Consider the following 12,234-nt stretch of genomic DNA (forward strand, 5'->3'; position numbering starts at 1 on the left):
TTCACAGCTGGACCTAACACTGCGCACTGCAGGCCCCACACAGACAGTACACATGTGCCCAGAGGCCCCCCTTAGCAAGGCAAACCTGCCCATGCCGGGGACAGAGCAGCCAGCCATAGGGGGACCAGTGCCAGCAATAACCCAGGTGTGAGATGTGGCCAGAATACCCAAGACCTGCCCCTTCAGCCTGCTGGGGCTTGGAGGAGAGAAGAGGAGAAGGAGGGGGCCAGAGGGAAGGCCTGGAAAAGTGGAAGAAAGTGGGTAGGGGGAGGAGAAGCCACTAGGAACAGACAGGGGGGGGGGCAGGAGAGGGGACGAGTCCCTATTTATGTAAGCCGCTTGTAGCTGCGGATTGTAAAACTGGGCAGGATTCTCTGGAGTAATTCATAGTGTTTGGACAAGACAAACATTGTTCTGCTTTAAACAAACCTCCAGAAAGGTCAGCTTGGTTCATCCCTTTGCTGCGAGTTGCTGAGACTATCCAGATGATGAGAAAATCAGATCTTAGCTGAGGGGGCCCAGGCAGGAGGCAGTGCTCCCCTGAGCCCTCTGGATGCTGGGTGAGGACACCCAGTGCAGGGAGGGGCCTTGGCCCTGTTGAAAAGGCCCGGCTCCTACTCTGAAGGTGAGAGATGTCTGTGTGTGTGCACATCACAGATTATGAGAGCTGATGATGCCAAGGATCATCCAAGTTCTAGGGCAAGTCCAGTGTGACCTGCAATGTGAGTCTTTTTTGTAGGGGTAAAGAATTGATGGGAAATGAAGGTTTATGGATACAGAACTGAATTAGACCCACTAACGTCAAGCCCAGGTATGCTCCCAGACACCAAGAAATCCATGTTCCTTACACATGGACAGCCTGGCTGGGCCCTCTTGTATTCATTTGGAAATATTTTTTGAGTGACTACAATGTGTCAAGTTCTATACCAGGCGCTGGGGATAGAGTAGAGAGCGAGAAAGATGTGGCACCCACTCCCCGTCTTCCCTAAGAAGAGAAGCTGCTGACAATTTCACGTTCAGCTTCTCCATCACCACATGTGCCCTGGCCGAGTCCTAGGACCAGGACTGACAGTGAGTAAAGTGCTCAAAAAGTGTTGGCTGCCATTATGGTTATGATTATGATTGTAATTGTGACTGTGAGACTCCAGTCTTGAGGGATCTTCCTGAACCTGAGCTGAAGCAGATACTTTTTAATGATACTTACTACTAATGATTTATTAATAATATATTATTGATGCTCGTTAATACCAAAGCCCAGTATTTCTGTAATGCCAACCGCCACTGTCCTGCACGTGACCTGTACATGTTGCTCAGGGCAGGTTGTTATCCTCTCAAGAGGGTGGGATCCCTCTGGTAACCTTGGGGATGGTAGTAGCACTGGCTTAGCCAACACAACTTTATAAAAATTGTTTAGGGCTTTGGACACTTCAGGGTCTTTTGCATATAATTTTTTACTGAATATTCCTGATGTCCATGGAAGGGGGGAGGAAGGAAGAGGGAGGGAGGCAGGGAGGGAGAAAAGCAAGAAGGAAGGAAGATTACTATCTACATTTTTCAGCAGAGGAAGTCAATACTTAGGTGAAGTGACTTGCCCAACATCAGAGAGATGTTAAGGGAGGGAAGTATGTGTGGCTAGGGTCAGTTCAAACAGTCTTCTTGGGCTTGCATCACCCTGCTGACCACCCAAGAAGCTCCCTGCAAACAGAGCTGGGAAATGGGGCTCCCTGGGAGACCCCATAAATAAGCCAGGTGCTCAGCCAGAGGCTAGGAAGTGGCTTCCCTGGGCTAGTTCATGTCCGTCCTGCCTTGTGTGCAGTTTCTGGCATCATTCTGAGGTCTGGCATGATGGTGCTCCTGCCTACGTCAGCATCCGTGGGTGAGAGAGATGTCCCCTCCTTCCCCCCAAATCCTAGTTTCCCTTGACATCTTATTATGGTTGAATAATCCACGCACTTACTCAATCTGTTTGGAATCAATGATCCATGTCTGTTTTCATTCTTGGAGTTAAGTCCTCTAAATTTTCTTTCTGTGTGACGTATAAACCAGTAATAGCTTATTTTACTGACATTTGGGGAAAATAAGCTGTTCCACATAATTGATTCTTACAGTTAACAGAAGCTTACTCCTTTAAGCATAGAAACTTTTTATGTGATCGTTTTCAGGAAAAACATTTTCCCATCAAAATCATGATTTTTTTTTTCCCACTGAAGTTACTAGAATTGAATATAGCAGGTGTTCCCTGTGTGGTTGAATACGTGACAAACAACCCATTGCGATGACTTAGCCATCTCTGGAAACATCAGCTCCTGGGCAGTTTGCTCAGCCCCGTTGGCTTCAGTTTCCTCTCTTTGTAATCCAGGGACCACTGGCCTGGACTTGGTAAGGACTACCTCTGTTCTTCTCTAAGTCTGCTGGGATGTGATACAGTCATGCCCTTGGGAATTCTTGGTGGTTGCAGGACCTGTCCTGCATCCCCGGGTAGTGGCTGGAATAGATTCTACTGTCAGCTGTCACCTCCCAGTGTATCGGTGTTCAGCAGTCACCAAATTCCCCAAGGGTCCTAATCAGTGGTTCTCTGGTCCTCTAGAAGAACCGAAGACACCTGACCTCAGCTAGGTGAAGAATCCATAGTGTCCCTGTGGACTGAAGTTCCCTGATATTGTGGCTACTGTTCTCTCAAACACCCAGGAGACTATTGACTTACTTCTGGAACCATGTTCTGGATTGTAAAGGGTGCCGCAACCCTGGCCTCTAGAAAAGGGGTTCATGATACCTTAATACAAACAGCAAACACTTGGCAAGCTCTGAACTCAGCGCTGTTGGGTGGTAAAAATCAGTGAGATATGGTCACTGCTCATAAGAAGAAAAACCCAAAGGAAGACTTCAACAGTGTTTCAAGACCAGAGTGTTGGTGGCCCTTCCTTCTGTGTCTTTCATTTACCCCAAACTTGCCTTTTAAGATTTGAAGAAGACTCTCATAATTCTGGCATTTCTGGGATTTGCTGGCATATTAGTTTCGTATGGTTCATGTAACAAATGCCCACAAACTTGGCGGTTTAAAACAGTAGAAATTAATTTTCTCGCAGTTCTGGAGACCAGAAGCCTAAAATCAGTATCAGTGGGCTGCAAGGGCTGTGCTTCCCGCAGAGACTGCAGGGGAGATTCCGCGCTTTGTCTCTTCCGGCTGCTGATGGCTGCTGGTGTTCCTTGGCTTATGGCTGCTTCGCTGCGTGTGGCCTTCTCCTATTCTCTCTTGTCAGATTTTCCTGTGCCGCTCTCTTACCAGGACACTTGTGATTGCATGTAGGGTCCATCCCGATAATCCACGGTTGTCTCACCATCTCAAGATCCTTAACTTAATCACATCAGCAAAGACCCTTTTATGCCCATATAAGGTGACAAACTCTGGTTCCAGGGATTAAGATGTGGGTATCTTTTGGGGGTGGGCGGCATTTTTCAACCTGCCACATTCAGCTGGTTATCACCTTCCATTGTCCACAATTGTGTGGTCTTTGATTAATTTGTAGTGTGCTCCCGTTTTGTGCCAGGCAGTGTGTGGAACACTGGGAATGCTGAGGGAAAAGACGCAGTTCCTCCTTCAAGAAGCTCTTGAATTAGTCTGAAATACAGTATGATATTAAGAGCTATGGAAAAAGCAAGCTCTTGATGAGTTCATATTCCTATTGAAGCCTGCAGGTCCTGCCCGACCTGGGCTCTGCCGCTCCCCATCTCACTCATCAAGGCCCCACTGAGCTGGCCTCCCTCCTGTCCCTTACACAAGTCACTCAGGACCCTGTCCCGCTCCCCCAAAACCACACCCTCATGGCTCCCTCCCTCACTTCATTCACTCTGCTGTACTGGGTCTTTCTTAGGGAACCCCTCCCCAAGTACCTTGTTCGAAACCCACCTCCCTTCCTGGCACTTTCTATTCCCTCTCTGGCTGTGTTTGCTTTCCCAACACCCCACGATGGAGGCCATTCCACCTCCACAAGCATTTGATATATGAGACTAGAACTTCCCAGGAGATCCTAAATGCATCCTGTTTTATTTCCAGTTCTCTTCCTGAGAATGTATTTTGCATTTCATTTTATTGTATTTTGCCTCAAAGCATATTGGGCTAAATTTCGAGTGAATCAGAATGGGGGTGGCCCTTCTAAGGGGAATTTATAAATGTGAGGAGCCATTTTTTGGTTGTCCTAATGACTGGTGTGCGTGTTTGGGGGGACCTGGTGGCCTTTAGTGGACAGGGGTCAGGGATGCTAAATGCCCTGTGGTGGGCAGGACTGTTCCACCTGGGGAAGGATTTTCCTGCCCCAAATGTCGCTGTTACAGGAACATTCTTAAGGAAGCAGTTTGTATTTGAGTCCTAAAGTAATATTTTTTTTCAACTTTAACTGACACCCTTTCATTCTGTAAGAGTATTTCAAATTATTTCTCTGAGGCTGGGCACGGTGGTTCATGCCTGTAATCCTAGCACTTTGGGAGGCCAAGGCAGGAAGATCACTTGAGGCCAGGAGTTCAAGACCAGCCTGGGCAAAACAGTGAGACCCTGTCTCTACAAAAATTACAAAAATTAGCCAGGTGTGTTGGCTGTAGTCCCAGCTACTTGGGAGGCTGAGGCAGGAGGATTGCTTGAGCCCAGGATTTGGAGACTGCAGTGAGCCATGATTGTACCTCCATGATTGCACCTCTGTACTCCAGCCTGGGCGACAGAGTGAGACTATATCTCAAAAAAAAAAAAGAATATTTTAAATTATTTCTCTCCATATATATTACCTGCTAAACCCCTCTGTGTCTGTGTTCCTGGCTCATTCATACATCCTCTTGAGATCCTTCAATTTCTCCTCTTCCCCTTGGCATTACACCAGGGTCATCTCTAAACCCTGGAGGTTTCAACTACGGGACTCCCCCCTTCAGAGTCTATGTAAAAGCTAAAAGTGCTGAGCCCCACATCAGGCTCAGAGGCCCCCCACTATTTTCTCCACCGGGAGAAGCTTCCTTTTATTTGCACCCATTGTTTCCTTCCTCAAGGCCAGTCTTCCATCCATGACAAAGCTTCCCCCCATGGTGACCCATTTTCTTTATTTTAATAGCCTTTGGGGTGGGACCTTGGCAAAAGCTTTTTGCAAATGAAAATAAATTACATCTGCTGGTTCTCCTTGTCCACAGGCATTTTCACCCCTTCAAAGAGCCCTAGTAGATTAAAGGATTTGAGGATTTGGGGTTTGTATGGACTTCTACGCCCAACTCCTGAGTCCTCAGCCAAGAAGCCCGCAAAAGGGGAGGCCTGAACTCGAGATGCAGATAAACAACACTGGGGAAACGGGTCTCTCCAGGACCCCACCCACTGTACAGGCCTGTTCTCCATGTTCTAAAACCTTTTCCAGAACCAGTCCTATCTCCTGAAGTCCTATCCAGGGACCTATGATGCCTTGAGCAATCCACTACACAGCCCATTTGGTGAGCTGAGCTCTAGAAGACTTGAAATGAAAGGATGCCCCTAATTTTTCCAGGGAGACGGATCTGGTAGCCAGATCTGGGCATTATGATTATTAAACAAAACCCAAAAACCTACCATATATCGAGCATCTGCTTTCTGCCAGCTGTTTTCCTTTCACATATGTCTTTTAAAATCGCCATAACAATCCTATAAGGTGAGTGCAGTCACTCCCATTTCACTGTGAAAACAACTGATGCTCAGATAGCTACAGCAACTTGCTCAAAGTCACATCGTTAGTAAGTGGTGAATTGGAATCAAGGCTTGTCTAAGTCTTGGTTTGTCTAAGTAAGGGCTTGTCTTTCCATTTTGGAAGGAAATACTATCAACCCGGGTGACCGCTGACCCTCCTGGAGAGGCCAGATGCCCCTGGTCACCTTTGGCTGCTGCACTCCCCAGTGTCTGTTAGGAGTCCTGGGAATGGAATCATCTAGAGTCTGTCCTCCTAACTGGACCAGCAGTGATCAGAACCACAGTCGATCCAGGTCACAGCTCATACTCCTGGTAGTCCTGAAGCCCATCCCTCCTCAGGGATGACTAAGACCCAGCCAAGACCATCTTGCCCAGAGGTGCTGACTGAGAGCTCCAAACCCTGGCACCAGACCATTTTCATTCACACCCCTGCTCCTCTATTTACCTGCGATGTGACCTTCAGCAAATTACTTCTCTGTGGCTCAGTTTCCTCCTCTGTAAAATGGGGAGAATAATATAACTACCTCACAAGGTTGGTATGAAGATTATGACTTAATGATTGTTAAAGTGCTTGAAAGATGCTTGGCACATAGTAAGAACTATATACATATTTGATTTAAAAACTAAAACCCTTTGCCACACCCAAGACAAAGGTCCCCCTGGTCATTTCTTTCTCTTAAGCCCTTACTGTCTTCCTGTTCTCCTTCCTTGAGAGCCATTAGCCTGTGCCATCTGGTGCCCTGTCCCTGGAGCATGGCCTCCCCTGAATCCTCACTCTGGTCACTGATTGCTCCTCCCACCCTCATGCCCACCCCTCAGCCTGGCCCTCTCATAGCCCTAGTCACACTGCAGCCCCCTTCCGTGCAGCTGTTCTTCTCCTGAACCACACACACCCAACACCCAGAGTGGGGAGCTGTTGTCCAACTCGATCCCCAATGCTCCTTCCATCCTCATTAAAACAAAAACAACAACAACAAAAAAAAAATCCCCAAAAAACCCCCTATTCCTTCAAGGCCGTAATACATGGCTTTTCCCCCTCTACATCTCATCCTTAGAACGACCTCCCATTCTATTTCACTCTTCTCTTTCTTTGCACCTGATTTTCAACAGCACCTGAATCAGTCTTCACCTCCTCCCCAATCCCTGAGGCTGCTTCCGAGGGTCCTTAATGCTCAGGTGGGCAGCCCTTCCAGCACCTTGACCTCGTCTTCATCACCTTCCCCTCTGTCTCACAGCAGAAACCCCCCTCTTTCCATCCCCCCGAGCTGCTCCACCTCTGGAATTCTCAACTCAGACCTCCAGCTTTGGACCACAGCCTCTCCCACCTCGTGTTTTCTATCCTCCCGAGTCCTATAGACTGGCTCTCTCTAATAGAACTTTCTGTAGTGAGGGAAATGTTCTTTATATTGGTGCTGTCCAAATCAGGGGCAACTGGGCAACTGTGCAACTGAGCTTTAAATGTTATTAATTTTCATTAATTCAAACTGAAATTGAAATAGCTACAGTGGTTACTGGCTACCATACTGAGCAGCACAGCTCTGGATCCCTGGTCTCTCTATGTCCTCTTCCATCCCTGTCCTGCCTTCCTTCTCTCTTTGGCATTGTCTCCCTGGTCCATCGCATCAGCCACCCTCTCCCCTTGTCCTTCTGTCACCTCCTGGAAAACACCCTCAACTCTAGATTAATCCGATGGTCTCTTTCTCTAGGGCTACCCGGGGGCTCCTGGGTGCTGCTGGGGGAAGGAGTATGTGTGTCCCATGACTTTGCTGGTTGTCATTCTTTCTCATAGATGGTCACCAGCATCAACAGGGCCTTTAATTCTGCCCAGCAAGCATTATCCTCTTCTCTGCTCATGACCTCAAAGCTCCAATGCTCCCAGCTCCTCCCCCACCCACTGTCAGCTGATGGTGTCACTTCCTATTTCATTGAAATAAGAGAGGCTTTGCTTTGAGACCACCCGACCCACCTGCCAATTTTACCAGGGTAGTTTTATCTGTCTTCAACTTCTCTGCTCCTGCTGGCTCCCTCCTATCAACATTTAGGCATGTTCAAATAGCCTTATCTCATAAGCAACAATAAAAAATCCCAACCTTCCCTCGATCCAGCATCACCTTCCTGCTGCGGCCCTATCTCTTTCCTACCACTTGTATTCACACTTCTTGCAAGTTGTCTACACTTGCTATCTCCACTTTCTCACCTCTCATTCACTCCACAACCTGAGGCAGTCTGGCTTCTGTTCCTACCACTCCTCTGCAACTGCTAGTCAAGGTCACCAATAGCTTCCTTGTAGTTTGATCCAAAGGACTGGCTTCAGATCTTATCTTGACCTTTAAGCCATGTGACACTGTTCACTGCCCCCCCTCCCCACCCCCTTCCTTGCAACAGCTCTTGCCCATTGGTTTCTATGACACCTGAATCTCCTGGATTTCTTCCTCCTACTCTGGCTACTTCTAAGTTTCTTGAAACCACCACATTTCCCCTTCCTATGGTGATCAGTCAGGCTTCACAAGTAAGGTTTTATGCCAGGAATGGTGTTTCCCTTTCTCAACGTGGTCCTTGCAGAGACACCTGGGAATTTGCTTTCTCACCCAAGAGCTGCACAGTTGTGTTTTGAACTCCGGTTTGCACCATGCTCAGAGCCTGACATGCCTTCACGGGTGTGTATTTATAACCCCTACTTTGAGAGGCTCTCATGACACTTGGACATCTGTTTTTTCATTTGTTCCCTCGAAAGGCAGCCTGCGTTAGGAAGGGACACTGACAAATTAGAGGGCACTGGGAGAGGCTGCAGAGTGGTCAGAAAACACTGTCTGATGAGAAATCATTAAAAGAACTGGGAACATTTTGCCTAGAAGAGATAAAACTGAGGGATGATAGAAGACTGATTTCAAAAATTTGAAGAGGCAGAGCCTTGATCTGGGCTGCTGTGTAGAGTTGGAATCAGATCAACTGTAGAAGTAACAGAGGTGGGTTTTGAGCAGAGGTAGAGAAATTCTACTGTGTTACAAAAGGTTTCCAGACCCCCTGGACACAAGGTCAGTGAGACAGTCCTTGCCCAACAGCAACAACTAGATGCCACGCTTAGACCTAAGTGACCACAATAAAACTGGCAAGTGTTCCCCCTTATCCCCTCCTGAAGACCATTGGCCTAAGCTCAGCTGGCAACCTAGAAAAGCCACACTCCAGGAAGGGCAATTTCAAACTTGCTGCCACGCAAGATCCATCAAAAGCGCTGTGGACAGAAACAACGTAGCAGCAGGAAGGCTTGGAAAGTGCTCTGCATTCCAGTCTTGCAGACACTCCAGAATATAACGGAGTTGGGTGAACAGTGAGCTACACCCCAATTTGCCTCTCTTAGACCCTCCTTGCCAGAATGTCTTTTCCTGATTTGTGTTTCTGTGGGATGCCATCAGCTTATATTGAGGGCCATCCAACTGCCCCATGGAGTTCACTGTGTGACTATTATGGGGATGTTGTCGGGGATGTTCGTTCATTACCTCACACTGTGTTCCTTTTCTGAGGCCCCCCAGGAGAAATTCTTGTCTGATTTTAGTACCAAGAATAGTTGTAATTCTCTTGAGCAATAGGTCTGTTTTTATCTCATGGACACTGGGAATTGTGTAACAGACAGAGTCTCCTTTTCATTTTGGCTGCAGGAAAGCTCAGGGACAAATGTGTGGCCCACCCACAGAAGGTGAACAGGGCACTCCAGGGTGCCTTGTACCCTCATTCCTATCTCTACTTTTTCTTCCTTCTTGGTATTTCTTTCTTCTCTTAGCTTTCCTTATTTTACTGTGCAAAACAGACCATACAAGCAAAGATAAATAAAAATCACCTGTAATCTCACTATCCAGAGATAACTACTATTAACAGTGCCGCTTCTTATGCATACTTTTTAAAAATAAAAATGAGATTATACTGTGCATAACTGTTAATTTTAATTTGCTTTTTTCATTTTATAGTATGTCATAAACATCTTTCCATGTAATTACTCTTTAAATAATTTAACATTTCTGTATAGATCTAGCAATTTAATACTAACAGCTAACATTTCTATGCCCACTTACAATGTGCCTGACTTTATGTATATTTACATATACATATATGTGAAAGTATATTGCTGTGTATTATATAACAATAATATGTATGTGTATATATTATAAGCTACAATATTCAGATATGTCAATTTATCTGATGCTCACAACCCTATGAGGTAGACAGTATTGGCTCTTTTGTACAGATGAGGAAACCGAGGCACAGAAAGATGCAAACGCTTGCCGGGGTCACAAGGCAGAGACGGAATTTCAGCCCAAGTACTCTGGCTCCAAAGCATGTCCTCCTAAGAGCTATGCTGCCTTTCAGTATACCATTGGAGGTTCACAGGCCACAGTGGTTAAGCATTTCCTTTAACCTCACTTTTAATTTATGTTAATTTGCCATATTTTAAGTATTCTTGTGAGTCACCTGAAATCCATTCTGCCACAAGGCAAGGCATATATAAACGGTGCAGAGAGTGGTAAATGGCACAAGAAGGCAAAGCTAAAGCGCTACCCCAGGAGAAGATGAATCCAGGCTGTCCTGCAGTGAAACGGATTTATTTCCTTGGGCTGTGGGGAGCTCCCATCCCTGGAAGAGCTGGCTTGGGTGGCTGTCTCTCAGGAAGGCTGGGGAAGGCCTTCATCCAAGGAGACTGTGCTGGGCCAGATGAGCCCGAGGCCCCTTCTTAGATTCTCAGGGTTTATGAAAGTGCTAACAAGACAAAATGAGGCACTTAATGTAGCTAATGCAGCAAGGCATCCCTTGGGCCAGAACCAGGACCTGAGGCTTTTCATCTAAATCTATTACTAGACCACACATCTAAAAGTAACAAATAAACCAACAGAAATTTGGTTCCAAACTCTCAGCACAGTGTATTCTTTTCCTAAAGCTCTGTGGCTGCTGTTGCAAGATGGCCAAAGGATGCTGTCACTGTCCTCAGTCCTTTTGTTAAGGTGACAGAGAATGAGACAAGAAGGAGAAGCTGGATGGCCCCGAGGATGCCTCATGAGACTATAATTCGGTAGGGTTATCCGTTTGGCAAATGCAATGGAGTGGAAGGAGCCCAGGTTTCTATTCCCTGATTTGAAGTTTACTAGCAGGGAGACCTTGGGCAAGTTTGTTCGCCTCCTGAGACCTCAGTTTCTTCATTTGCAACATGTTAATACCTACTTAGCAAAGCCGTTGTGGAGATCCCACGAGATGGTATAAGGTATTGCACCCCTAAAAACGTGGGCGAGGAAGTACCAATAACCTGGCTCAGGGGATCTGGGGAGGGCTAGGCTGCCCCCACGCCTGGGCCTCAGGCCCATGAGGCCTGTCTTTGAGGGGCAATGGTCAGCCCCCAGGTGCTGCCCGGCTTCTAACCCCTTCAGCCTCCTGTCCACCGTAGTCCCCTGGAGAGAAAGAAGCCGTGTTGCCAACAAATAGGCCCACGCACAGTGACAACCGTGGGGGTGCGGGCGAGCAACCCCTCCACACCAGACCCTAGGGGCTTCCAGCAGGAGTGAGGAGCTCCGGGACTGCGTGCCCACAGGGTGCGCGGTGCCACCGGGGCCATCAGGCTGGGTTTGAGGAAGGCCCGACCTCCGCGCAGCAAAGAGAACAAATACAGATGTGTCTGGCTGGGACCAGAAGGGAGAAAATCGTCCCCTCCCCCCGCCCGCGCGCTACCCGGGGCGCGGGGCTCCCGGGGCAGCGCGGGGCCCGGGCGAGGCTGACAGTCCCCGGCCGGCCCCTCCTCCCCTCACGGGGTGCGCGCCCGGCCCAGCCCCCTCTCCGGGGTTTCCCCGGGCGCTCTTCTGGCTTTCTCTTTGTCTCTGCCGCTCTTTCTCGGGCTCCCCGGTTCCCACCCGCTCGCGCTCTCCCTCTCTCGCGTCCCGGGCCGGTTCCCTTTAACTTTCTTCTTTCCCGGGGTTAAAACTTTGCTCGCGAGCTGGCGGCAGCTCGCAGACGTTATTGGCCGGCGCCCCGCCCGGCGGCCCCGCCCCCCGCCCCCGCGCTCCCCTCCGCCCCCCACTCCCAGCGCGAGTGGCGGCGGCGGCGGCGGCGCCTTCGGGGGCGTGCGTGCGTGTGTGTGAGAGCGCGCCAGCGAGCGTGAGTGTGTGTGTGCGCCCCGGGCGCGGGCAGGGCAGCACTGCGACCGCGGCAGGAGCGGCGGGAGCCGGGCGGCAGCGTCGTCAGTCGGGCGAGAGAGGAGGCGGCGGCGGCGGCGGCGGCCGGGCCGGGGCTGGGGCAGCGGCGGCCGCGCCGGGCATGGAGCTGGCAAGCCCGCGCTGAGGCAGGACGCGCCTGCTAGCAGCGAGCGAGAAGCTCTCCGCCGTCCGGCGCGCGGGCTCCCCGGCGACCCAGGCAAACTTTTCTTTCTCTTTTGCCTTCTCCAGAGGTAAAGTCCCGAACGCGGACTTTCCGGCAGGGACGCGATTGGGGGCAGCTGAGAGGGAGCCCAGGCTGCGGGAGGAAGGGGAGCGGGCCGTGCGGGTTCGGGGGCCCCCGAGCTCTCCAGCACC

The 12,234-nt window shown here is 49.3% G+C and overlaps 1 protein-coding gene across 1 annotated transcript in view; it reads left to right on the forward strand.

The window, feature by feature from the left end:
• The first annotated feature begins 12,001 nt into the window (after positions 1 to 12,001).
• The window catches only part of NTN1 (netrin 1), a 179,954-nt gene continuing 179,721 nt past the window's right edge, over positions 12,002 to 12,234 (forward strand). Inside the window, exon 1 of the mRNA XM_069483376.1 lies at positions 12,002 to 12,110. The gene's annotated coding sequence lies outside the window, so the exon portion shown is untranslated. The remainder of the gene's footprint in view (positions 12,111 to 12,234) is intronic.

Source organism: Eulemur rufifrons, chromosome 9 (assembly GCF_041146395.1).
Source record: "Eulemur rufifrons isolate Redbay chromosome 9, OSU_ERuf_1, whole genome shotgun sequence".
Classification (NCBI taxonomy): Eukaryota; Metazoa; Chordata; class Mammalia; order Primates; family Lemuridae; genus Eulemur; species Eulemur rufifrons.